Genomic DNA, 26,333 nt, shown 5'->3' on the forward strand with positions numbered 1-26,333 from the left:
ATATCATTCAAAACTTCTTAACTTTCAAAGTCACATATTCCTGTAAAAGGAACAAATACTTAAGAATTAATGGAAAGAACAGTCAAGAACATCGTTTTAGTTTTCATCTGCAAAGTTTTAATTTCTAAAAAGAATTTTCTTATGAATGTGAAATTTAAACATCAATTAATTCGGAGAATTTTTGAATATGTGTTACTCTATTATGATTGAAAAGCAACAAAAAAGGAATAAAATCTTATATCTGCATGTTCCTTATTACCCACAAACCGCTCCTGTGCTCTCGTGGTAGGCCGGCCGCGTTGGGTGCGGGAGGCCGTGTTTACTTTATAGTTCCGCTAATTGGTAAAATTATTTTCCTTTTCTAGCGCTTGGTTGATACCGCTGTTGGTGGACTCCTAGTCCCAGAAGTAATCTTCAGTTCAGTAGTCAGTGCTTCGGCACTCACACGATTTATAACTTGACATACCGTTCTTAAATTCTTCTTTGATAAAATTATAAATTATTCAGAAAATAAGGGTCCAACTCCCTCCAGCAAAGTTAGCCATAGTTAAATTAGGCAATTTTCTTACAAAGTAGGTCTCTTTTGTCACATAGCAACGGAATGTTAGTGTTTGAGCGTTCCTGATGAAGGTAAATCCGGAAGAGAGCTTCGGACGTAAACTTTTTATAAAGAGTTATTTTCATTTTATGAAATTAAAAATTGGTATTAGCGGCTTGTCTGATAACCATGCGACATTTAAGACTAAAAGTAAAGATTTCTTGGCTCTGGGTCAAGGTAGTGTGTTAAAACACTAAATCCCTGGGATGTGTTTTAGTTAGTCTCTGATACATGATTTTTTTATTATTAATTGTTTTTGGCTTTTAACTAGCTTTCAGCAACTGCGAGTACTCTCAAATCGTACTTTCGTGTTAAGTTGACCTGTTGATACATGATAAATATTTTTATTTACCTGTGAACGTTATTTTATTTGGCGGCATTTTGTCCAAGGTTATGGTTGTCATTCTGATATTGTTTTACATCTCACCCCCCCTTTTTTTTTATTAATTTTGTATTTACATTGTGTCATAGATCAAATTTATTCGTTCAGTGTATGTTTTCTTGTTACTGTTGATATGTCTTTTGATTGAGTTAAGCCATTTCAATTGATATTTTATAGTGTGTCTTTCTATGTTGTGATGTTACACTATTGTTTCAGGTTAGGATGAAAGCTGGCGCCTGTTAAAACGTTTAAACCCGCTGCATTTGTTTGCACCTGTCCTAAGTCAGGAACCTGTTGTTCGGTGGTTGTCGTTTGTTGATGTGGTTCATAACTGTTTCTCGTTTCTCGTTTTTTATATAGATTAGACCGTTGGTTTTCCTGTTTGAATGGTTTTACAGTAGTCATTTTTGGGGCCCTTTATACATGTAGCTTGCTGTTCGGTGTGAGCCAAGGCTCCGTGTTGAAGGCCGTACTTTGACCTATAAAGGTTTACTTTTACAAATTGTGACTTGGATTGTCGGAGAGTTGTCTCATTGGCACTCATACCACATCTTCTTATATCTATCTAGTGGAGAGATATATAGCACGTTACTGATCGTCTTGTACAAATCAGGATTCTGTCGGAGTGATATATACCACGTTACTGATCGTCTTGTACAAATCAGAATTCTAGTGCAGTGATATATAGAACGTTACTGATCGTCTTGTGCAAATCAGGATTCTAGTGCAGTGATATATAGCACGTTACTGATCGTCTTGTACAAATCAGAATTCTTATATTTATATGTATCTATATCACATTGATTAGCGCTAGTCCTGAAAATGGTTAAATAGCCATCTATCCATCAATATCCGATTATAACTTTATTGGTCTAATGATATTTGTAATTTTAACTATTTTATGTTTAATTTTTCACAATCCCTTACTCGTAACCTCCAGAACGGGGCATGTTCCCTGTTAGGTCAAACTTTGTATGATATCAACTATAATAATGAAACAAAAACCCAAATAAAAGCATCCGAAAATAAATATTTTCAACCAACCAATAATTACATCTACAAAAAATGAAACTGTGTCCTGTTCTCTGAATAAATAAAAACAACACAAAAACAAAATCGGACGTTAATTAATGGTACTGCGAAGCACTACATACCTTTTTTTGGAACAATCAAAATTGTAGTTCACTCACTTTTGATGTAAATCAATTTTTACTCGTATTTAAAAGTGGAAAGTTGTGAAAACTTCAAAAAGTTCAACAGCGATCAATCATTACATGTAAACTTAAAAATATCGTCATATTAATAAACTAATCAAACCCGAAGTACAAACTTAGTATTCAAAAACCAAAGCCTTCACTTGTATCTATGCACATTTACGAGAATCCGTGTCAACGGACGTTATTCAAACACATATCAATCAATCAGGAAAACAAGCGTTTCTTGTCACATCTCGTCGACAAAAGTACCTACTTGTCTCTTTGCAAAACGTATAAACGGAGTTACAAAACACAAGAAAGACCAAGAGACCATTATTTTAGGCTTCAATTATTACTGCTTTTATTATTGATCTATTACATGCACTGTTTTTTTTCGAAAAAAATCTTCCCTTTTGGTTAGGTCATCTTTTTTCAAGGTGAAATATACATATTCACAACCGAAAGAAAAAGTACTTTATTACAAAACATATTTTGTCTGATTAACACAGTGACACACATTTTCATCTATGTATCATTTTCATAACCGGCAATAGGCCAGTATATTATGTATCTAAGGGCATATTGAATCATTTGTTAATTTCTACCTGGGAAAACCAGTAAAATCGTACGATCAGTGTCCTTTTGTATCACACGACAAAATATATACTGTAAATCAAAGACGAACTCTCAAGCTATTGATGTCTATCAGAAACCACATTACGATATTTTAACTAATGCTTGTTTAATATTTCTGTATGATGCAATGCACTGACTAAAATAATGAAACAGGCCGATTATACAATACTAGTATACGAATATAGATCTTCAAACTACAAAATAAAAGATATATATATATATATATAGATATAAAGTTGTAGAGTCGTCACTGGTTCAGACGTACTTATAATATAATTATTTCTGTGACTGCATCTTACATTAATTTGTAGGATCCTTTACAATAGATAATTCAGCTGATCTGTAACAATTTCATCTTCATGCCTTATATATCATGTACGCTAAATGAAAAATGACGAGGAAAGGTAAAACCCGGCCACCGAAAGCTTTTATATTATATAGCCTAGGTGGTCGAGTGGTCTAGCGCGTCAGGCATAGTGCAAGGCGATTTGGTGCCACGATATCTCAGTAGCATGAGTTCGAATCCCGGGGTCTAAATACAGCACTAACAACATTTTCCAAAAGACCAAAAAGGTGAAAAGGTATATTTAAACAAAACGCATTTGACTAACAGGTCGAACAACGGATGTTCTTAAACCCTGCTGACTGACATTGGCGATTGCCAGATAAACGGATCACAAGAAGTTACGAAATGGATCTTATATATATATGTATAAGTTACATAAATTTTCCAATGGAAAAGATTTTGATATATTATTAATATTTCATCAATTGAGAAGGAGAGAAAATGCCGAGATGAGCAAAAAACAGGTCGAAGAAAAACAGGTACGAGCTTGACAAAAAAAAAGCTGACAAGTAACAGTCAACAGAACACTACACAGTAAACTAAAGTTGAAGAAACACTAACCCGATTAAAAACTGGAGATGAACACAAATGCTTCGGAAGGAGAAATAGGTCGTAGTGGCATCCCTCGTATTGTTTATGGCAACGATGTCCCTTTCTAAGTCGCGTTTTGGTTAATTGATCAAAATGAAAAGAAAACGGGTCAAGTTGAACATCTGTTACACAGCAATTCAATAATGGTCAAATAAATCATAATGGCGTCCGTAAAACTTTCAAAGAGATAATTTCAACTTTCAAATTAACATTAAGAACAACAATAACTTCCTTGTAAGCAACAACTAATTTTATATAATGAATTTATTGGCAAAAAATCATATATCAATATCACATCCAAAGCTCTTTATCGAGACCAAATTACTATAGGAAACGCAAGCCCTGGAATACTGTATAAGATATATACTCTATGTACAGGTGCTACTGGAATTTTGCAAGAAAGAGATTGAAAATTAAAATGGCTGACCTTAATAAACTATAAAACATGGAGGCGTCGTAGATTTGATAGATTCATTGTGAAGAATATTACCTAAAATAAGGGCATTCAAACATGTTTTTTAATTAAAAACTTGTTTCATTAAATTGTAAAATCAATGATGAATTAAGAGATATTTATTTTTAACGAAATACAAAACTGAAACCTGAATGTTCTTGATATATCAGAAAATTAAAACATAAACTATCTTTAAAACCATCACAAGTAAATTAACTTTGTTCCTATATAAAAACTAGAGGCTCTAAAGAGCCTGCCTGTGTCACTCACCTGGATCTATGTGCATTTTCAAAAGAACCACTCTTCGACATTAAAGACTAGAATACAATTTATAAGTAAGATATCTTTTTGTTGATCTTGTATTTCTGATTATCAATTCTGTTTTCTGTTTTCAGTTTTACTCTATCTACTTTAGTTGTTGACCAAAATAAAAAAAAAATGGGATAAATCGTCATTCAAGGCTAATAACTCAAATAAGAAATCGACTGACGTTGTCGGATTTGTTGATATATTTGCAGATATAGTCATGGTGATCGTTTGTGTTCGTTACAGTTTTTCTCTTAATGCTATATTTTGGTTCAAAATGCAAAATTAGTACCTTAACAAAAATCGTCATTTAGGGTCAATAACTCCTATAAGGAGTCGAAGGACGATTTCGGCCAAGTTGAAAAATTTGTAGATATTGTCCTGCTTATCATTTTGCTATTTAAAGTTACTTTTTTTCTTTAAAAGTTATCAAAATAATAAGCAAAAAATAATAAAAAATGTCATTTAGGGGCAATAATTTCGACTAAGAGTTGACGAACGATTTCGGCTATTTTGACGTATTTGCAGTTCTTTTCTAGCTGATCAAATTATATGTATAAAGTTTTTTCCGTTTTTTTTTTGTTTTGTTTTTTTTTTTTGTTTTGTTCTTTGTTTTGTTTTATAGTTTTCAAGATCATAGGAAAAATCAGTAAAAATTGGCAAAAATCGTCATTTAAAGGCAATAACTCCTATCATTTGACAGTTTTTGGTGTAAATGGACAGTAGGTAGATCTCAACATTCTTAAAATTTCTGCTTCTTTCAGATTTTCTATATCTAATGCAGTTTTCATGATATTAGATAAAAAAAATATGCAATTACCCCTATTTGCCGAGTTGGCAATGTTGGCCAGGAGCGGGATCATCAGATATATTGTTTAACTAGATATCATAATGATGATTGTGGCAAATTTGGTTGCAATTGGCCCTTGAAGTTTCAGCGGAGGACAGACGCCAAGTGATGTGAATAGCTTATTTTGGCAAGGTGAACTAAAAAGTCATTAGAACCAAGGACAGGGGACCATTGATATATTTACTTGAACTGTCATTTATTTGTACAGTTATTTTAAGCTTATTTAGTTTAAAAACAATAAAGACTGAATTTATTTGCTGGTGATACTCGAACAGAAAGGATTGAATGATCAACTGTTTACATATATCCATTCTCGTCACAAAAAGTAAAGTGCGCAGTAAAAAAACAACGAGTGGTCAATTATGAATCAACTTGCTGAAGGTAATAGAGGAAAAATGACCAGTGCTTCATCATCAATGGCAAAGTACCTGCTAGAGGCAATCTTATAGACAGTAAAATAAAATAAGTATAAATTCATAATTGATATAGTCATAAACACATTCATTATAAAATGTATCAAAACCATATAAAGCTAACCCTCTCTCTCCCCAAAAAATCGTTTTCAACCGTCATTTAGTCATTTATACACCTTAAGCTAACATTAAAATATTCTAAATTATTAGCAATTCTGTGTTAATATAACCAAGTGTTTGTATAGTAAATATTGTCTTACTATACAAATCCTTGGTATTACTTATATATGCCTCCGCATTTAACATCACTTGCATTATACTGTCGATTAATTTATTGTCGTTTATATCAATTATACATGTAGTAGTCTGTAAAAACGTCACTCGACCTGAGCCCTTATTTCATGTTTTCATTATTTAGGCTACTCAAAGTGCTAACTTAAACTTTGTTATTTGTCGAGTATGAATGAAGATTCTTGGTTTCTCATTTCTCAAGAAAATTAGTATCCAACGAATACTAATGAGTACACATGTGTTAGTATATAAGCCATTTAAAAAAAAAATTGTCAAAAAAAAGTAACAATTGAAAGTTAAAAGATACGTTGATTTAGATTTAACAAGTTTTATACACACATTGATTGATGTAATTAGACATATTCTTACACGAAAACAGGATTTGTTCTACAAATTACAAATCTTGACCCTCCTCCCTTTTTTTTTTTAGCTCAACTGGACTTAAGGACCTACTTAGGTGAGGTTTGAGAGTTTTTGTCAGATGTTCGCAAATCCTTGGTTTTTTTCCTACGATACATGGTAAAATATTTTGCCCAATAACACACATTTTACTTTTCATATAAGACTTATTTTGTTCCCTAACTAATGCTCTTCTGATTCATAGTATCAATTTTAAATTCTAGATTTTTTTAATTTCACCTAAGTACATCCTTAAGTTCAATGTGAGCTTAAGCCATCAATTGACGTCCGACGTCGTCGTCCTTCGTCTGTCGCAATGTTGTACCAAAAAAGTTGCTCCATCGAAACCACAAAGCCACATGTTTGATATTAAACTCATAAAAGGTTATAATATATAGTATGTTTTCTACAAACGAATCACATATGGTTTCTGTTGAATAAAGAACCTTGCCATAACATTTAAATATAGAACACAGGGACAAAACTTTGTATCGCAAGGCCTAAAGTAGAATGAACAAAAATGACAGATATGTCAGGATCTGTCTACCTTAAATTATTCAGTAAAATCGAACACACCATTTTAGAGAGATTGGCCCGGAAATTCCATTTTGAAAAAAATGCTGTTTTTGGCAATTAAATTAAAAATGTTGAAAATAATAATACTTCATTCCAAAAGCAAATACAACTTATAAGATACATACACATAATGATAACAATTTTATATGCACCAATAATAAAAAAGAAAAAACAAACTTTCACTGCAAAAATTACCAACAAGACACGATAAACCCACAAATTAACTTGACCGAAATAGTCAATCGACTTCGTACAGGAGTCATTGCCCTTAAATTGAGACGTAGATTGTAATATAGACTACAATCAAAAGTCTTATCACTTTCACATCTGACTTTAACTATTAGTTGATTTGAAATATGATGTAGTATTAAATGTACCATTACCGTGCACACGAAGACCTTAATATTCTCAATTTTTAAAGTTCCTTTCGGTCATATAACTAATCTAGTATTTTATACATTGGCTTTTACAATTTAGCTTTGAGAATGTGTTTTATGTTTTGAATTTATATCTGTTTTGGTTGATTTTATCTTAAGTTTTATTTCCTTGTTTATGTTTATGTGAAGTAGAACAGAAATTGTATTTTTTCCTGCAGCAGTGGAATAATGCAAGACATAAAATTAATGAATTCATGACCGTGAAAAAGTAAGTTTTAATCTTTATTTTCTGCATTTCACACGATGAGTTATCGTATTAGAATGTTATATCGTATGACAATGTTGTTAGTTCGTGTAAAGTTATGAGAAAATGGAGTCCATAAACATTGGAAGCGGGATTTTCTGACATGTCTGCAAATTCCAAGACAAGGAATTCAAAGAAATGAATAGATCAATTAGATTTTAGACAACTGATCAGACAAATCTATCTTTTCAGAATAGATATACATTTCTTTCGATTCGTTTGGTTTTATAAACAATTGTACAAGGTAAACGACCTATCGGTAGAGAAGATGTACCTGTAACATGTAACATTACAAATCAGAATACCGCCACCATATCGTGAAGGTAAAGAAGATATACCTGTAACATTACAAATCAGAATACTGCCACCATACCGTGAAGGTAGAGAAGATATACCTGTAACATTACAAATCAGAATACTGCCACCATACCGTGAAGGTAGAGAAGATATACCTGTAACATTACAAATCAGAATACTGCCACCATACCGTGAAGGTAGAGAAGATATACCTGTAACATTACAAATCAGAATACCGCCACCATACCGTGAAGGTAGAGAAGATATACCTGTAACATTACAAATCAGAATACCGCCACCATACCGTGAAGGTAGAGAAGATATACCTGTAACATTACAAATCAGAATACCGCCACCCCGCCACCATACCGTGAAGGTAGAGAAGATATACCTGTAACATTACAAATCAGAACACTGCCACCATACCGTGAAGGTAGAGATGATATACCTGTAACATTACAAATCAGAATACCGCCACCATACCGTGAAGGTAGAGAAGATATACCTGTAACATTACAAATCAGAATACTGCCACCATACCGTGAAGGTTACGATAGGTGTACTTAAGTAAATCATCAAAAGATACATAAACCGAATTTATTCCTGTATGTCAATTAGTTTACAACAAAAACCTGGTTTTTAAGTATAATGTAAGATAATACATTATAATATTATATACTAGAACACTTTTCTTTCTTCAAAAGTAGAAATAAAAGCAGAGTTTTGGTCATTCACCATACAGTATTTTCAAATAATGATTAAATTTTGGTAAGTAGTACTTGTTTTTCAATCACTAAAGGGACATTAACTACGATTTAGAAATACAAGATTACTTTATGATATTTTTTCTTTCAAACATTTATAAAAAAGGAATATTGAAATACTTTTTTGCTATAAGCTGTCACTTCGTTTCAACTTTGTCAAACTAGTTAACATGTTTATGTACATTTCTCTTTCACCTGACTGTAAGAATTTCATAAATATTTATCAAGAAATAATTTCAAAACGATTTAAAAAAAAATGAATTTTTATTGAAAATAACATGAAAAATCGAAATGTTCACTGAGTGTACCTCATTTTAGTTATTTATTCTATTACTTGATATGTTTTTGTATTTGTGTTACATGTAGACATCCAAATCTAAAACAATGCGTAACAACAAAGTTTTATGTACGTATATAGTCATCGAAAACTGTGGTCTTCCAGTGTGAGGACCATATATCGTCTTCCTGGTCGTTCTGTCTGTATATCATAAGAGCCGATGTCAATGTTCTTGGCATGCTGTCTTAAGCAGATGGAAGAGTCAGTCTTATATCGTTTCACTTTTTCCACGAAAAAAGGAAGAATACAAATTTGGTACATCACGACGTGAACTGTAGGGTGTTTAACCGTGGGAACTGGCTTGTCGAAGTGTGAACTACAAGTATATTCTCGATTTGTCACGTATAAGCTTTGGACAATTAAGGCAAGCTGACTAAGAAATTTAAATATACTACATCTTTGATAATAAGAGCGTTTGATACTTTCATATACGCTTAATGACCAAAGCTATTATAAATTCTTTAAAACTATCATTATTCATGATCGCAACATTGTAATCAATAATACATTATTATTGAAAATAGAGAAAAAAATATGAAAACAAAGTAAAACTAAAATTTACATCACTGTGCTAGATGAAATCGACCTTTAAAATCTTGGGGCAACTATTTTTTTTAAATATGAAAACCCAATTATTGTAAAAAAATATGTTTTGTTAATATTTTACAATAAATCTTTAAAAAAATACCCCTTTTAACAATAATTTAGTTAAGAACTGAAACAGGTATATTACAGGTAAATATCAAGATGCCAGTCCTTAAGAGGACCCCCTTCTCCTTAATGTTGTTTTAGTCTAGGATATGAATCATCTTTAAAGGGCAATAACTCCAATAACGACTCGACTGAAGATTTCAGCTATGATGGCTTATTTATAGATCTTGTCTAACTGATAATTTTTGCTATTCAAAGTTTCTATCTATCTATCTATTACAGTTTTCAAGATAATAGGCAAAAATACTAAAAAATGTGAATAATCATCATTATAGGGTAATGACGTCAATAAGGAGTCGACTGATTTCTTTAATCATAGCGGGTTTTGAAGATAATAGACATAACTTGAATTTCACCCTTATGTGTTATTTTAAGCCATGTCTGCCAATGTTGGTTGGCAGGCAGGGTCATCGGAAACATTTTTAAAACAAGTTTGGTTAAATTTGGCCCAGCAGTTTCAGAGGAAAAGATTTTTTGTAAAAGTTAACGACGGACGAAGGACGCCAAGTGATGAGAAAAGTTCACTTGGCCGTTTGGCCGTGAAAGCTAAAAACATTGCAAATGTATTATTGGCTTACAAATCAATAATTCAACTCGCATGAATACGTATTCATGCCGCCTTTAATTTGACCCCGGGTTATGCATTGCTTACCGTGTTCAGTTATTAAAAAGAAAATAATGTCAATATTTAAAAGTGAAAGAAGGGAGCCACTAGAAAAATCAAAGTACTGAAGTACTGAACATCGGATGACCGCAAGTTCTGGTGTCTCGGAAAAAAAATCATATCTCTATACCTGAAAATTAGGTTAAAGTACATAGATATATTTTTTCTGAGACAAGTTCCTGTGTGGGTGATGAATAAATGACAGGGAATTCAACCTCACCGTAAAAATTATTATAATGTAGTGATATAATCATTTGTTATCAGTAAACTCTGGTTTGTTGTTATATATTATATTAATATTTTGTATAACAGTTATATATATAGCAGATCATCTTAATAACTCTACAGGCAAATTTTCATCCATTTATATATCATTCTATTCTACTATTCTAATGATAGTGCAGTGCAAGTGCATGGTGGACACTCTTCTGTAATAAACTAATTCGTTTTTCTAATAGATTTGATTTGAGTAGGCATGCATATTTTCCCGCTTTTGTTGCAAAACGTTCTCGAGATATTCTTCCGCATGCGTTAACACAAATTTTCGGTATTCATAATTTGTTATTGATATATATATATATTTCTCATGACAAAACATTTTCATATCATTTATCTATGTTCTTAAAAAATATTTTCATGAATATTTATTGATGAAATTAATATATAACAAGAGATAAGGAATGTTATTTTGCACCACCGGTATGACCTCTCAAGGTCACATCCGATGTAAAAACATTCGTATACAGGTAAAACGATGATTTACATTTTTAAAGTCTATAACATAAAATCAAACAGACCAAGAAAAATCGTCATTACACAATAGCACGTGCTTGTCTGTCTATTTATATTTATATCTTTGTTTATATCAGGTCGTCTCGATGGTATAATAAGATTACGGCTGTCATTCGGTAAGTAAATAATTGTATTGACAACTATTGGAAAAATAAGACTGTCTGTCAAAATGGTTCAACATTATGATCAGTATCCGAGAAAAAAAACTACAAAATGCAGATTGCTCATCGAAATTTCAAAGAAATAAAAATGTAAACAAACATGATTTTTTTTTCATATCTTGAATGCACAAATTACTTTCTCATAAAAATATCGTTCCATATTACGGTTTAAATTGGTTCTTAAAGTTATTTTGTTTCTGTTTTATCAGAAACTTTGCAAAAGGGGAATATTTCGGATCGTGAAAGATCGGGTACCGCTATTTGATGATCGTGAAAAGGATCGTGAAAGACCTGTTGCCGCTTATTTGCAATTTCAAAAATTAACGAAAACGATCATCTCATTTTTAACACATGATCATTTATATTTGTTATTGGTATATCAAAAGATTGGATTTTCATGACTTATTCCGCTTCAGTTTTGTGCTTGAATAGGGCTTTGATGGTTCTATGCCAGTGGATCCGATTATTTGATAATACCACACCGACTAGTCGCCTTATAACGATAAGATAAGATAAGATAATGATTATTTTATTAAAGTGTCACATATTGATATTACAAGTAAATAAGTTCAATACACAAACCAGTTAAAACAAAGACCAATACTCGGCCTATATAGACTTACGAGACCTAAATTTACAATAAAACATATTAAAAGATATAATTTATAAATTATTTACAAGCACATCTTTAGTAACGACACAAAAAAAATCCACATTTGACACAAGTAAAAATCTTTATAAAAATGCTAATGTTGTGATAATATAGAATATAAATTGTCAATTGAATTTTTCTTTTAAAATGAAAATAAAATTGTTTAAGCTTGGGGTATTAAATGGAGACTAACACAGTAACCTTTACGTAAAATACAAAAATATACAAATAATGAAAAAAAAAAATACTGATGATCAATAAATAGTTTGCAAATCATAATTTCATAAAAACGTTTTTCTCCTAAGAAAAAATCTATTCAATGTATAAGCTAAAAGAGTTTGTATGTATTTACAGTTCATAAGCGCAATGAATCTATTCTCTGTGTTCATTCTGTCAAAGTCATCAATGAGTTCTAGTGATTTTTGAAAAAGTTCGTATCAGATGTCTGTATATAAAGGACACACCATTAAAAAATGTATTTCGTTTTCTACAGAGTTCGTATTACAAAATTTACAAAGTCTTTCATTTAATGGTATCTGCGGTCTGGAATATCGTCCCGTCTCAACAGCTAGCGGTAGTGCCCCGCTCCTAAATAATGCCATTGTACGTCTGACAGTTCTTGGAAGTTGGCATGTAATGTAGTTTTCAGTTTCTATCGTCTTCTTATATAAGCGATACGTTCTTAATTTATTGCTATTCACTTTGTTTTTATCATTGTTCAAATCTTGCAGAAATTGGTTTTGATCTAAAATAAGTAACTTGTCGTTGATAATGCATGTTGCTGTTTTCACACTCAAGCCAACATTATTGACCGTATCAGAAACGTCTAGTTCGTTTATACATTTATTTACTAGGTGCCAGCCTTTTCCACGACGCGATGCCCAATTTGCCACTTTTGAAATCAGCCTATCATCATCTGCTCGGACTAATTTACATTTTAATCGTATGCATGACAGTTTTTGCTTAGTATGACAAGAAGTAAGTCCTAGGTCGCCACGCACACGTACTGAAGAAAATATTTGGCTGCTTTAGTCTGAACATTGTTTATCACATTGTAAGATTTTGTTCCCCAAATACCACTGCCATATTATAAAATCGGTTCCACCATCGATGTGTATAGTTTATGGTTAACTTTCCAAGTCATACTTCCCACCGAAACGAATTTGCCAAATAGGACACCAAGAGCTCTACTAGCCGATTTCGCAAGTTCCTTTACAGCTTTGTTCAAAGTTAAGTGTTCATCAAACCAGAGTCCAAAATATTTATACGAATGTGCATAGTTAAGGTCGTGATTTCCACAGGAGAACGGAAAAACGGATTGCTGCACGGACGCATTCCTAAAATGTATAATTTTGGTTTTCGATCGGTTAACCTGAAGTTTCCAATCTTGACATCATTTTGTAACAACATCTAACATCTGTTGTAAGCTTGCTTCATCTGGCACTAACACCGCAATGTCGTCAGCGTACAATAATATGCTTAATTGAGTGTCATCAATCTTTATTCCATAATTAAGGTTGTTTACACGCTCGACCAAATCGTTTATGTAGATGGTAATAAAAAAAATCGGAGATATTAAGCAGCCTTGTTTTACTCCTGCTTCGACGTTGAACCACGGCGTTTCATCTTTAAAAGCGTTCGTTAACTTTAACGGCACATTTCACGTTATCATACAAAGACTGAATCGTAGACAGTATCTTTCTATTAATTCCTGCTCTCAAAAGTTTATACCACAACATATTTCTCGGCACATAATCAAACGCTCCTCGCATGTCTATAAAGCAAACAAACGTAGATTGTCGGGCTATTTTTCTGTCATTGATAACAGTGTGCAACGTATGAATGTGTTCCTCGCAGCTTCGTTTCTCTCTGAACCCGTTCTGTTCGTCACAAAGTACTTTGTTTACATCGAGCCATGAATTTAAACGAGTATTGAGAACATGGCAATATATTTTACTAGGCACAGATATTAATGTTATTCCTCGGTAATTCAAAGGAATCTTTCTATCTTCGGATCCAGGTTTGAAAATTAGATTAATTATACTAGTAGTCCATTGATCTGGTACCTTTCCCAGTTCGAAACAACAGATTATATACAAAAGTTCAACTGCTGTTGGGTTTTTAATTACTTCTGCAGGTATCTCATCAAATCCAGAAGCTTTTCGTAGTTTCGCACATTCAACTGCACTAGCGATCTCTTCTCGTGTGATGGGTTCATTCAGCGTCGAGACGTCCCGTTGGTTGTAATCGGTGTCACCATTATTAAAAAACGACTGGTTAGCGTTTTCATTTAAAAGTTCCTCAAAATCTGTTTTCCAACGATCAAGCACAAAGTTCTTGTCTGTTCTCATATTTCCGTCATTATCCATAACTGCCCATGGTATAGTGTCCATTCTTTCATTTGCTATGCCCAGTTTGCCTATTGATTTCCAAAAATCTCTTTGGTTTAACGATAATAGTTTTTCTTGCAGTTTATCTTGTTCGCTGATCACATATCTCCTTTTAAATTTACGATTAAGTTTATCGAAACACTTTCTTTCGGAACAAAACTTTTCTTTCAAGTTCTTCATGTGAGCGGTCGAACCCTGGGACTTCCATTCCTTTTCACTAAAACACACAATATTCCATTGATTTTGAAGCGTTTGGTTCAAGTATGGCTTATACATTGATTTAGCATGTTTATTTTGTTTCTTTGCGTTTTTTACAAACGGTAGCTTTTTATCCATTTCCTCTTTTACCAGTATACAAAACTTATCGTAAGCTGTTTGAACATTATCTTCCACATTTATTGCATTTTCGATACGGTCGATAGCTTCTAAGATTGAGTTTAACATTTCCGCATCTGTAAGAAAATCTTCCGGAATAACATTCAGTTTGTGTTTTCGGCTGATATAATATATATCTCCTTAATGTTGTTTTAGTCTAGGATATGAATCATCTTTAAAGGGCAATAACTCCAATAACGACTCGACTGAAGATTTCAGCTATGATGGCTTATTTATAGATCTTGTCTAACTGATAATTTTTGCTATTCAAAGTTTCTATCTATCTATCTATTACAGTTTTCAAGATAATAGGCAAAAATACTAAAAAATGTGAATAATCATCATTATAGGGTAATGACGTCAATAAGGAGTCGACTGATTTCTTTAATCATAGCGGGTTTTGAAGATAATAGACATAACTTGAATTTCACCCTTATGTGTTATTTTAAGCCATGTCTGCCAATGTTGGTTGGCAGGCAGGGTCATCGGAAACATTTTTAAAACAAGTTTGGTTAAATTTGGCCCAGCAGTTTCAGAGGAAAAGATTTTTTGTAAAAGTTAACGACGGACGAAGGACGCCAAGTGATGAGAAAAGTTCACTTGGCCGTTTGGCCGTGAAAGCTAAAAACATTGCAAATGTATTATTGGCTTACAAATCAATAATTCAACTCGCATGAATACGTATTCATGCCGCCTTTAATTTGACCCCGGGTTATGCATTGCTTACCGTGTTCAGTTATTAAAAAGAAAATAATGTCAATATTTAAAAGTGAAAGAAGGGAGCCACTAGAAAAATCAAAGTACTGAAGTACTGAACATCGGATGACCGCAAGTTCTGGTGTCTCGGAAAAAAAATCATATCTCTATACCTGAAAATTAGGTTAAAGTACATAGATATATTTTTTCTGAGACAAGTTCCTGTGTGGGTGATGAATAAATGACAGGGAATTCAACCTCACCGTAAAAATTATTATAATGTAGTGATATAATCATTTGTTATCAGTAAACTCTGGTTTGTTGTTATATATTATATTAATATTTTGTATAACAGTTATATATATAGCAGATCATCTTAATAACTCTACAGGCAAATTTTCATCCATTTATATATCATTCTATTCTACTATTCTAATGATAGTGCAGTGCAAGTGCATGGTGGACACTCTTCTGTAATAAACTAATTCGTTTTTCTAATAGATTTGATTTGAGTAGGCATGCATATTTTCCCGCTTTTGTTGCAAAACGTTCTCGAGATATTCTTCCGCATGCGTTAACACAAATTTTCGGTATTCATAATTTGTTATTGATATATATATATATTTCTCATGACAAAACATTTTCATATCATTTATCTATGTTCTTAAAAAATATTTTCATGAATATTTATTGATGAAATTAATATATAACAAGAGATAAGGAATGTTATTTTGCACCACCGGTATGACCTCTCAAGGTCACATCCGATGTAAAAACATTCGTATACAGGTAAAACGATGATTTACATTTTTAAAGTCTATAACATAAAATCAAACAGACCAAGAAAAATCGTCATTACACAATAGCACGTGCTTGTCTGTCTATTTATATTTATATCTTTGTTTATATCAGGTCGTCTCGATGGTATAATAAGATTACGGCTGTCATTCGGTAAGTAAATAATTGTATTGACAACTATTGGAAAAATAAGACTGTCTGTCAAAATGGTTCAACATTATGATCAGTATCCGAGAAAAAAAACTACAAAATGCAGATTGCTCATCGAAATTTCAAAGAAATAAAAATGTAAACAAACATGATTTTTTTTTCATATCTTGAATGCACAAATTACTTTCTCATAAAAATATCGTTCCATATTACGGTTTAAATTGGTTCTTAAAGTTATTTTGTTTCTGTTTTATCAGAAACTTTGCAAAAGGGGAATATTTCGGATCGTGAAAGATCGGGTACCGCTATTTGATGATCGTGAAAAGGATCGTGAAAGACCTGTTGCCGCTTATTTGCAATTTCAAAAATTAACGAAAACGATCATCTCATTTTTAACACATGATCATTTATATTTGTTATTGGTATATCAAAAGATTGGATTTTCATGACTTATTCCGCTTCAGTTTTGTGCTTGAATAGGGCTTTGATGGTTCTATGCCAGTGGATCCGATTATTTGATAATACCACACCGACTAGTCGCCTTATAACGATAAGATAAGATAAGATAATGATTATTTTATTAAAGTGTCACATATTGATATTACAAGTAAATAAGTTCAATACACAAACCAGTTAAAACAAAGACCAATACTCGGCCTATATAGACTTACGAGACCTAAATTTACAATAAAACATATTAAAAGATATAATTTATAAATTATTTACAAGCACATCTTTAGTAACGACACAAAAAAAATCCACATTTGACACAAGTAAAAATCTTTATAAAAATGCTAATGTTGTGATAATATAGAATATAAATTGTCAATTGAATTTTTCTTTTAAAATGAAAATAAAATTGTTTAAGCTTGGGGTATTAAATGGAGACTAACACAGTAACCTTTACGTAAAATACAAAAATATACAAATAATGAAAAAAAAAAATACTGATGATCAATAAATAGTTTGCAAATCATAATTTCATAAAAACGTTTTTCTCCTAAGAAAAAATCTATTCAATGTATAAGCTAAAAGAGTTTGTATGTATTTACAGTTCATAAGCGCAATGAATCTATTCTCTGTGTTCATTCTGTCAAAGTCATCAATGAGTTCTAGTGATTTTTGAAAAAGTTCGTATCAGATGTCTGTATATAAAGGACACACCATTAAAAAATGTATTTCGTTTTCTACAGAGTTCGTATTACAAAATTTACAAAGTCTTTCATTTAATGGTATCTGCGGTCTGGAATATCGTCCCGTCTCAACAGCTAGCGGTAGTGCCCCGCTCCTAAATAATGCCATTGTACGTCTGACAGTTCTTGGAAGTTGGCATGTAATGTAGTTTTCAGTTTCTATCGTCTTCTTATATAAGCGATACGTTCTTAATTTATTGCTATTCACTTTGTTTTTATCATTGTTCAAATCTTGCAGAAATTGGTTTTGATCTAAAATAAGTAACTTGTCGTTGATAATGCATGTTGCTGTTTTCACACTCAAGCCAACATTATTGACCGTATCAGAAACGTCTAGTTCGTTTATACATTTATTTACTAGGTGCCAGCCTTTTCCACGACGCGATGCCCAATTTGCCACTTTTGAAATCAGCCTATCATCATCTGCTCGGACTAATTTACATTTTAATCGTATGCATGACAGTTTTTGCTTAGTATGACAAGAAGTAAGTCCTAGGTCGCCACGCACACGTACTGAAGAAAATATTTGGCTGCTTTAGTCTGAACATTGTTTATCACATTGTAAGATTTTGTTCCCCAAATACCACTGCCATATTATAAAATCGGTTCCACCATCGATGTGTATAGTTTATGGTTAACTTTCCAAGTCATACTTCCCACCGAAACGAATTTGCCAAATAGGACACCAAGAGCTCTACTAGCCGATTTCGCAAGTTCCTTTACAGCTTTGTTCAAAGTTAAGTGTTCATCAAACCAGAGTCCAAAATATTTATACGAATGTGCATAGTTAAGGTCGTGATTTCCACAGGAGAACGGAAAAACGGATTGCTGCACGGACGCATTCCTAAAATGTATAATTTTGGTTTTCGATCGGTTAACCTGAAGTTTCCAATCTTGACATCATTTTGTAACAACATCTAACATCTGTTGTAAGCTTGCTTCATCTGGCACTAACACCGCAATGTCGTCAGCGTACAATAATATGCTTAATTGAGTGTCATCAATCTTTATTCCATAATTAAGGTTGTTTACACGCTCGACCAAATCGTTTATGTAGATGGTAATAAAAAAAATCGGAGATATTAAGCAGCCTTGTTTTACTCCTGCTTCGACGTTGAACCACGGCGTTTCATCTTTAAAAGCGTTCGTTAACTTTAACGGCACATTTCACGTTATCATACAAAGACTGAATCGTAGACAGTATCTTTCTATTAATTCCTGCTCTCAAAAGTTTATACCACAACATATTTCTCGGCACATAATCAAACGCTCCTCGCATGTCTATAAAGCAAACAAACGTAGATTGTCGGGCTATTTTTCTGTCATTGATAACAGTGTGCAACGTATGAATGTGTTCCTCGCAGCTTCGTTTCTCTCTGAACCCGTTCTGTTCGTCACAAAGTACTTTGTTTACATCGAGCCATGAATTTAAACGAGTATTGAGAACATGGCAATATATTTTACTAGGCACAGATATTAATGTTATTCCTCGGTAATTCAAAGGAATCTTTCTATCTTCGGATCCAGGTTTGAAAATTAGATTAATTATACTAGTAGTCCATTGATCTGGTACCTTTCCCAGTTCGAAACAACAGATTATATACAAAAGTTCAACTGCTGTTGGGTTTTTAATTACTTCTGCAGGTATCTCATCAAATCCAGAAGCTTTTCGTAGTTTCGCACATTCAACTGCACTAGCGATCTCTTCTCGTGTGATGGGTTCATTCAGCGTCGAGACGTCCCGTTGGTTGTAATCGGTGTCACCATTATTAAAAAACGACTGGTTAGCGTTTTCATTTAAAAGTTCCTCAAAATCTGTTTTCCAACGATCAAGCACAAAGTTCTTGTCTGTTCTCATATTTCCGTCATTATCCATAACTGCCCATGGTATAGTGTCCATTCTTTCATTTGCTATGCCCAGTTTGCCTATTGATTTCCAAAAATCTCTTTGGTTTAACGATAATAGTTTTTCTTGCAGTTTATCTTGTTCGCTGATCACATATCTCCTTTTAAATTTACGATTAAGTTTATCGAAACACTTTCTTTCGGAACAAAACTTTTCTTTCAAGTTCTTCATGTGAGCGGTCGAACCCTGGGACTTCCATTCCTTTTCACTAAAACACACAATATTCCATTGATTTTGAAGCGTTTGGTTCAAGTATGGCTTATACATTGATTTAGCATGTTTATTTTGTTTCTTTGCGTTTTTTACAAACGGTAGCTTTTTATCCATTTCCTCTTTTACCAGTATACAAAACTTATCGTAAGCTGTTTGAACATTATCTTCCACATTTATTGCATTTTCGATACGGTCGATAGCTTCTAAGATTGAGTTTAACATTTCCGCATCTGTAAGAAAATCTTCCGGAATAACATTCAGTTTGTGTTTTCGGCTGATATAATACTCATTCTTATCATTTGAAGTAACGGGCATTTTTCTATTTTCCGGCAATTTAATTTCGCACGTTTAAAGAGAGTGATCCGGAATGCTAATCGGGTTGAAATTCACAGAATTGATTAAATCCGACATTTTTAAAACATTAAAATCTGACACAAATTCAAATTGCTCATACAGCACACATATATACTACTGATTTTCCCTGAGACGAAATACATGTAAAATCATTACAACCAATTCTTCCATTCGGTTTATTCCCGATTGTCCCACTTTTTAAAATTTTAGAGTTCTGATTGTCCTACATGAAAAGTTCTGATTGTCCCACATTATTTTATGAAATAAAATGTTCTTAGATAGAGAAGGTAACTGTTGTTTGTTTTGCTAAATAAACAAGAATTTATAATTGCATGTTCAAACTATTGTTTAATATAAATTTAATAAAAAGTAAAGCATCTTTTTTAATCTTTACGACCAACAAAGAGAAGACAATACACACAAATCAATCAACGCCTACAAGAACTCAAAGATCGTCTGCAGAATGATGAAGTTTGTGCTTTTTGTGCTTTTTTGTCCCCTACCAACGTAGTGCTTGCAGATATTGATTTGATGTATTGTTTTATCATGACAACTTTTACTTTTCACTTTTAACGAAAACGCCTACACCACCAGAACCTCCAACCGCATTTACATGCGTAGTTTCTCGGTTGTTACCGAACCATTTGTATCCTTTAATCTTATGTTCTTCATTTCCCCATAAAAACGTTTCACATACAGCAAAAATATCACAATCGGAATTCTTAAGCACTAATTTTCTAAACTGCGAGTTATCGTTTTCTTTCAGCGACCAACCGCGACAGTTCCATATTCCAAACCGCAATCTGTCCTAATGTTTCTTTTGTACGAGTTTATTTCCAGCGAACATAAGGTCCTTGTCTTTTCCTATTTCCTTTAGTAATGTTCTGACATTTCCTTGGGAGATTCTTGTTTCAAGGGGCATGTCATTGTCAATGTACACTTTGCTAAAGCTTTTGCTTTTCTTTAGTTCTTTCTTCTTCTTAAAGAGTTCCTTCTTTTGGTTCATGTCTTTTAATTCAACTATTATCATATCAGGTCCTTTATCGGTTCCATTTTTTCTGCATTCACTTTTAATGTTAATGTCTGGTAGAGCGAGACCATCTCTGAACAAGGCTTGTATCAGATTTTTTGGTGATTTCACCACTATCTTTTTCTTTTTCATCATAGCGAAGATTTCGTATGATAATATTGTTACGAATGTCTGTTTTGAAATGACTTGTTTTCTCCCTCGAAAGTTTTTCATAAAACTTCTGTACATCTTCTATTTCTACTAACGGAAATATTATTTGGTAGATTCTTGATTGCAGAAAACAGAAACAGTTCTGATTCACTCATCTTTGGTATATCTGCTGGTGAAATGTTTTTTAACGCTGTATCATTTGTATCATTCGTATTACGGCTTTTCTTGGGATCATAATATTCTGTACCTGATATTGCCCTTTTTCTTGTACCAGTTCACAAATTTTCGGTAGGTTGATCTAGATCTTGATCCATTGATTTTCTCGACATGTATATATGACAACATAGGTCCGTCTGTCCGTCCTGCATAATTTTTATGTCGTATGAAAAGTTGAGATAGTCTCATATGATTTCCATTAATTTCTATGCACAGTCATATCTATAAAACGAAGATCCTTGTTGATTTTTGTAAAAAAAAAAATATTGTTTAAAAAACCGCAGGAAAATAACTGTCATATAAATTATATATTTTGTAAAAATTATTTCCGTGCTCCATGAAATACCTTACAACAAAATTATTTTTATTTACCTGTGTACGTTATTTTATTTGGCGGCATTTTGTCCAAGGTTATAGTTGTCTTTTTGATATTGCTTAACATCTAACCCCCTTGTTTTATTAATTTTGTATTAACATTGTGTCATAGATCAAATTTATTCGTTCAGTGTATGTTCACTTGTTTTTTTTTAATATGTCTTTTGATTGAATTAAGCCATTTCAATTGATATTTTATAGTGTGTCTTTCCATGTTATGATGTTACACTATTGTTTCAGGTAGGGTGGAGGTTGACGCCTATTAAAACGTTTTAACCCGCTGCATTTATTTGCACCTGTCCTAAGTCAGGAACCTGATGTTCAGTGGTTGTCGTTTGTTGATGTGGTTCATAAGTGTTTCTCGTTTCTCGTTTTTTATATAGATTAGACCGTTGGTTTTTCTGTTTGAATGGTTTTACAGTAGTCATTTTTGGGGCCCTTTATAGCTTGCTGTTCGGTGTTAGCCAAGGCTCCGTGTTGAAGGCCGTACTTTGACCTGTAATAGTTTACTTTTACAAATTGTGATTTGGATGCATGGAGAGTTGTCTCTTTGGCACTCATACCACATCTTCTTATATCTATTGTCAAAGGCATTTCCCTAAGAAAATGATGGATTAAACCTGGTTCTCTAGCTAGCTAAAACGCCCACTTATATGACAGTTGTTTAATATTCCGTAATATTGCAAAATTGGTTGAGCAACCCAAACAGACACATAATTGGTTAACGTGGCCATAACTGGGATTCAGCAGCCCAAACTGTGTAAACACACATCACAGACATACAACACAACTGAGTTAAACGTTCAAACACACATACAATTAAATTAAACAAAGATGCAAACAAAACGAATTTTTGTAGTTGATAATACAGTCAGTATAGTAAAGCATAATGACATATGACCTCATGTGTCTGAATCGCATCCCTGGACCTACCCGCATAAAGAACGCCGGTACATAATAGTACAAAGACAAATAAAGGTAAATCTATATAAAGTAAATAAACATTCTACACAGAATCAGTATTTAGAATTTAAAACTCAAGACCATCCTGTATTATTTGTGAAGTAGACACTGAATATTTATCTTTGAGGTCTTAGTACTGTCCAATGAACTTTTTTTTAGAAAAATGATAAGACGTTTCATAAAATCCTGACTCATTAATTTTTTGCTCAGACACTGATGTCGTTTTGAGTTGAGAAATGTATACGTACTCTATTTTGGCATTGCACAAGGTCATGTTTTTCTCTGACTGTTAATGAAGTCTATACACTAAATTCATTGGATGTTGGATGTGTACTGATTGATATTGTAGTCCTAGATACATGATTTTTTTATTAGTTATTATTGGCTTTGAACTAGCTGTCAGTAACTTCGAATACTCATAGATATATACTTTGTGTCTTATGTGTTGTGATGGATGTATAAATACCCTGTCACGTCTGGTCTGTGTTCGATGTTTTCTGTTTTGTGTCGATCTGATGAGTTAAGCTCTTTCAATTGATTGTTATAGTTTTTTTCTTATGTTGTACTGTTACACCACTGTCCCAGGTTAGGGGAGGGTTTGCATCTTCAAACATGTTTAACCCCGCCACATTCTGTATGTGCCTGTCCCAAGTCAGGAGCCTGTAGTTCAGTGGTTGTTGGTTCATGTTTGTCATATTTGTTTTTCGTAGATTGTTTTGTCATAAAGTAGGCCGTTAGTTTTCTCAATTGAATTGTTTCATATTTTTCATGTCGGGGCCTTTTATAGCCGACCATACGGTATGAGTTTTCCTCATTGTTGAAGGCTGTACGATTGCCTATAATTGCTTACATTCACTTCATTTGAACTTTGGTGGATAGTAGTTTTATTGGCATTCATACCACATCTCCTTATTTTTATATCCATACGCAGACGAAGTTGGTCAATTACTCCTAAGGTGAGGAAAATTCTAAATTTGAAATCCTCTCGATTGTCATAGACTCTGGTATTGAGATGACTGCTGTAGTTCAATATGTCTAAAATGAGACTAAGGGAGCTGTATATGTGGTGTCTGTAATCTCTAGCGCAGGACTATTAATGGGATCCAATCAGAAAAGTTTATACTGTTAATGGGAAGAACATGTCCAAGATTCCTATATGTATTTATATGTAAAATTAAATGATAAAGCTTCTTTGACCGAATCATTATGAAAACAAAAATGTACAAATTTATATAATCACCAGAACATTATAAATACAAACATATTTACTTTTCGACAATTTATGCTCCTGTGGTTATTATGGGTCTTATTTTCTTGGATGCCTAATTGGCATTGCCTCTTAAATGAAAACAGATCTAAATAAGGATCTATATGTTTTGATATATACCACCAACAACAACAAAATGAAATTATTTATTTACGTTTTTAGTGAGTAATTACACACTTCAACCAATTACAAGTATATCAATTGATAAAAGAAATGTTGTTTTCTGATCACGCCTTGTCTTTTACCATCTAATTAAAGTGATGTCTGATCTTTCATGATCATTTTTGGTTAAAAAACAACAAACTGTTACTTTTTCAAAAATAACATGAACTTTTTCAAGTAATACCATGCTTTTATGTTACTGAACTATCTGACACACTAAAGATTTAGTTCCAGATAAATCATGATATATTGGAATGTGACCATTATAGATACAAAACGTGGTACTGCATTTTTTCTTTAACGTAGTGCACAGTTTAATTAAGATAGTTGAATCATTTTGACAGACACATTTCTTTTTTCTGATTTGTTCCACCTTTTGAAAATACGGCAGATTTTACACAGATTTTTAAATAGAACTACACTTAACTGCATTCACGATCTGATACCAAATCTTTCACGACAATACTTAACCACCGGTAGTTATTTTTTCACGATCATTTTACTCAATATACCGAATGACACCCGGGAAGATGGCCTCTAGTCTAAAATACACACGAAATGCTGATACATTATAACGAGTTCATGCATTGGTTATTGTTTCTTTATGAACTTTTCGTAATTCGGAAATACGTTTTAGTATGTAATAAATCAAATATGAGAATTTAAGTCAAATCGGTGAGCATATTTTTGAAGCTAATGCCCTTTTAAAGTCCTATGATACTTCAAATTAAAAAAAAAATCAGTTGAATACTAATACTTATCCACGAGACCTCTAGTTAGTACTTCGGCAACCGCGCACCTCAACTGCGAGGATAAACCTGTGATGAAAGAAAAGGGACACAAACGTGAAAGTAAGATAGACTAATGTTAATTGATTATAAAAAAATTCTTAATACAGTAACCCATTTAACAGCTGTTATGACAAAGTTAAAAAAAACACATATAAAAGCATGGAAAATTAAAAGAAAAGATAAAAATGTATCTATTAATTGCCTGTCTTTTGTCTCAATTGTTTTGCACGTGCTCCATGATTCTTTGTTGATTGTTTATTAAGGTCACGATCGGTAAACTTCGTCAATAAAACCCCGAAAGTTTTAGTTTAACACACAAAGTTTTCACCGAACGAAATTTTTTGTCGATTATACGTTATGGATTCGTAATAAATGTAAAATAATCGTGCATAAAGAACTAAGTTTAGTACATTACGGAGGCCATAAAGGGACACATGAAAAATAAAATAAATCTCGGATTCCAAATCCATGATCTCGGATTAATAATCTGTGACCTCGGTTTCCAATCCGCGATCTCGGATAAATAATCCGTCATCTCGGTTTTCCAATCTGTGTGTATATATGAATGATTTATATATATCTATATTGTATTTTGATATATGAATGTAAACTGTGAACATGTATTTTGTTTGAGGGCTTCAATGAAAATTAGACAAGTTCTAATTGAGTTACCTTCTTTAAATAAAGAATTTATTATTATTATTATTATTAATAATACTCATTATATCGGATTAATAATCCGTGATCTCGGTTTTCAATACGCGATCATGTGTCATGTTCCCATTTTACGTGTCATGTTTGTTGATAGCTGAAAATGTTAAAACAAAATACTTATTAATGAGTGATCAAAGATGTTCGCTGATCTTTTTTACGACTTTTTGTCAGATATTCGGAATCCTCCGGTTTTATCCATGCAGTACCAATAAATATTTGCCCATTTACCCTTACTTTTCTCTTCCTAATTTTATTACATATAGTTTTAAAAAAAGGCATTTTTAGAGATCTTGTAAAATCCTTGTTATTTTTTCAGATCTTTTTACGAAAAATCAATGTTACATGTATGAAAAATCGCGAGAGAATCATTTCCAACCGAATTTTCAATGGCTTATATCTCAAAAACAAAGAACATTTTTAGTTCCGTTATTTATATACTATCATTTTATAATAGTCTTTTTAAATGCTTGCTATTTTGAAACAAGAGCAGCGA

The sequence above is a fragment of the Mytilus californianus genome, unplaced genomic scaffold (assembly GCF_021869535.1).
Source record: "Mytilus californianus isolate M0D057914Y unplaced genomic scaffold, xbMytCali1.0.p SCAF_10, whole genome shotgun sequence".
Classification (NCBI taxonomy): Eukaryota; Metazoa; Mollusca; class Bivalvia; order Mytilida; family Mytilidae; genus Mytilus; species Mytilus californianus.